The 3,476-nt window shown below is 42.7% G+C and overlaps 1 protein-coding gene across 4 annotated transcripts in view; it reads left to right on the plus strand.

Moving 5' to 3' along the window:
- LOC113208568 (tachykinin-like peptides receptor 99D) overlaps nt 1-3,476 on the plus strand; it is a 136,727-nt gene that overhangs the window by 129,489 nt on the left and 3,762 nt on the right. The gene's annotated exons all lie outside the window — the stretch shown is intronic.

Below are 3,476 nucleotides of genomic sequence, written 5' to 3' on the forward strand. Positions count from 1 at the left end.
GGAAGAAAGATACACTCAGTTCCATTGACTTTACATGGGAAGCCAATGCGGGGAAAAATGAGACAAAAAATGGAGTGGCGCTGTCTCGTATTTCCCCAAGGCAGGTCCCTATCTTATTTGCTGGGTTTTTGGCTGTCTCATTCTCACCCACGGGAGTCTCATTTTCCCCGAAATGCGTGTTGGCAAAAACACACACACTATTTCGGATTTTGAATACACCACAGGTTGCGGTACTGAAAAAACGCTTTAATTTGATTACTGGGGTTGTATTTCTATTTCATCGACCAGACGCAGTAAAACTTATCAAATAACCATTTAAATGCTAGATAAGACAAAAGTTGTCGAAATGACTCGTTTTTCCTCTACCTGACCCTAAATCGCACTCCAGGAACTCAAAACTCTTCAAAGTAATGATCTTCTGATGAAAATAGTACTGATTTTAGGCCATTTGATAAGAAATGTTGTTCGAATTTGTTAGTTCTTGTGATCTCACGGCTCTGGACATGCTCGGTATCGATTCTATGGTTTTGATGGTAAACAAACCGCTGAGCATGTTAAAAATAAACACTCAAAATGTAAAGGGACAATTTTGTCCGTAGATTTGCAACGATTTCGTGCACATCCAGAAAGGATGCAATTTTTTTCCTAAAACTAGACAAATTGTGTGAAACTTCACACAATTTGTCCAATTAAGGGAACAAAATTGCATCCTTTCTGGATGTGCACGAAATCGTTGCAAATCTACGGACAAAATTGTCCCTTGACATTTAGAGTGAAGGTGGGGTTATTTTTTAACGGCGCAGCTAGCGTACTAACATATTTCTGCCATTCGTCACTCACACGAGAAAATGAAGCGAGCCGCTCACATAGCCGGACACATGTGAGCTTGCCCAACAAGACTTAAAGGCCCGACAGTGTAAGGGAGGGTGGGGCAGTGTGTAATATACCTCTGTATTTCGAATATGGCACGTCCAGAACCAAATAGGAATGTTTACATTATGTCTTCTGCTTCTGAATGACTAAGGTCGTGTGCAATCAATCAACAACTCCGTGGTTGGGGGGGGGGGGGGGGCTGACGTTGGTAAGAAAGGCCGGCCAAGTCAGGTTTTAACCCGGTTTTTAGGCAAGTTTCGTCATATAAGGACATAAAACTCTTAGGGTTGAGCTTATTGGGTTACAAACTACCCCCCTACTTGGAAAGTGGTTGCCACTAACACAACCTGAAGGGTTCTGGGCCTACGAAGCCACAAACAGGCTGTGTACCTTGGGGCAGTGTGTAACAAAAGCGTGGAGCGTAGTCAGGGGCCTTGTGTAAGAAACAAATCGTCTTATTTGCTTACATCAACGGTATTTCTATGCCCTAACAGTCTTACTGAAGCACAATTGTTTGTGTACAGTCCAAATTAACAAAATATATATATCCAAAATAAGTACCAATTTGGTGTTTTCAATTAAAAGAAAATAACAACAATGAACTATGTTGATAAACTGTTATTATTATATCAGCAGCTTTTTTAAGAAAGCAAAAGTAGGCTGTTTTCGCTCTTTCTAGCTTTTCCAGAGCCCAATACATCCCCTTTGTACACACTGCCCCACTGTCGTTCACACTGCCGCGGGGTAGGGCAGTGTGTAACAAATGCAGACCTTTGTTCAACACCTCTAGGTCGTTCATGAATGCCCCTAGTAATACATGCGAGCAGCTTTTTGGCGTGATAAAGTTCTAGTCTCTCTTTTTGCGTCCGATTTACCTAACATTTTTATGTAGTTTGACTTTTATACCCAAATCCCAAAATCTGTTAAACACTGCCCCACCCTCCCTTACCCTGAAGGCTGGGGATATGCTAACAAGTCTGAATGGAAGACGGCTGCACCATGGAAAAAGTACCCCACCATCCTTTTTAACATGACCAGCGGTTTGTATACAATCGAAACCATAGAATCGATACCGATCATGTCCAGAGCCGTTAGATCACAAGAACGAAGAAATTCGAACATAATTTCTTATCAAATGGGCCTAAATCAGTACTAGTTTTATCGGAAGATTATTACTTCTAAGTGTTTTGAGTTCCTTGAGTGCGATTTAGTCAGAATGTACCCTCGCATGACGCAGGAAGCCCGACATAAGCGGCACCGATAGTTGGGGGTGGTTATATGACACGACTCTCAACTGCACCCAACACCGTGGAAAGAGTACCCCATCGATATTTTGAACAGTCCTAGCTGTTTGTATACCATCAAAACCAGAGAATCGATACCAAACATGCCCAGAACCGTTGGTTCAGAAAATCACCTTACTCGGGTGAAATTTCTCATAAAATGGCCAGAAAATCAGAACTAATTTTGGCCGGAGATGATTTGAATAGTCATTTCTGAGTTCGTTGGGTCTAACTTAGTCAGAATCGACCCTCGGATCAAGCCTGTAGCTCAATATTAGGGTCATCGACTCATGGGGGTAGTTTTCTAACTCTACCACCAAAAAACCCACCCCCGCAGCAAAAATCAGGTAGGTGCTACAGGCCAAATCGACCATTTGGGTGTTAAGAAAACCTGTCAAAATCACAACTTTCAATGAGCATCTTTATGAAATAACAGAAAATTTATTTCCCTTATTTTGGAGTAAGTCTCCGACAAATGCTTTAAGCATGGCAAATTTGGGGGCGAAAGTCCCTAATCCCGTATACACTCCTGTTTACTTGTCTCGGTTGTCAGCGCCGAAGGCCTAGCTCATTGTGCGCCAGGTGCGTCGCAGCGTAACACTGTTCTGTGAGATCTGTGAGATATCGCAAAGCTTGTTGCGCGAGACGTGATCTGGCGAACATGTAGCTAGTTTCTACTGAGATGTTCTAACAGCCGCAGACCACTAAGATAGAACTAAAAGGTACCGCATACTGGCTGTAATAAATCTTCATGAGACCCATTTAAGGTGTTCTCTCCTCGGTTAAGATGACATCGGTATTCGTTGCAACGTCTTTGCCTTTCACATCATTTTGGATGTGAACAGCTGCGTCTGCTAAAGACGGGAAAAGCTGTTTCGTAATTTTGCATTTTATTGTTTTTAGCCCGCCCTTCTCCTTTAAAAAAGCTATCCTGCGGGCTTATACAAACGACCTCGTGTCTGTCTGTTCCACTAGAAGGAGATGTGCTATAGACTTGAAATTTTCATGGTATCTTAAGGTCTACTTCTAGAGAACGAAACGCCTACGGCAAATCCTGGCAGCCACCCCCAAAGGTGTGAATGGGGTTATCAAGGTTCAAAAATTTTCCCAATTTCTTTTTTAAATTGCCCCAGGGCAAAAATTTCGCCCGTTTTTCTCTATCTCTAACCGTTAAGGCGCTAGCGGGTCTTTTGTGACGAAAGTAAGTTAAAAATTGCCATAGTAAACTAGGTAGATGTACGCCAGACCACGTCTCGCGTAACAGGCTTCGCGATATCTCACGAAACACTGTTACGCTGCGACGCGCCTGGCATACATCTA

This window comes from Frankliniella occidentalis, unplaced genomic scaffold, assembly GCF_000697945.3.
Source record: "Frankliniella occidentalis isolate FOCC.00 unplaced genomic scaffold, Focc_3.1 Scaffold139, whole genome shotgun sequence".
Taxonomy (NCBI): Eukaryota; Metazoa; Arthropoda; class Insecta; order Thysanoptera; family Thripidae; genus Frankliniella; species Frankliniella occidentalis.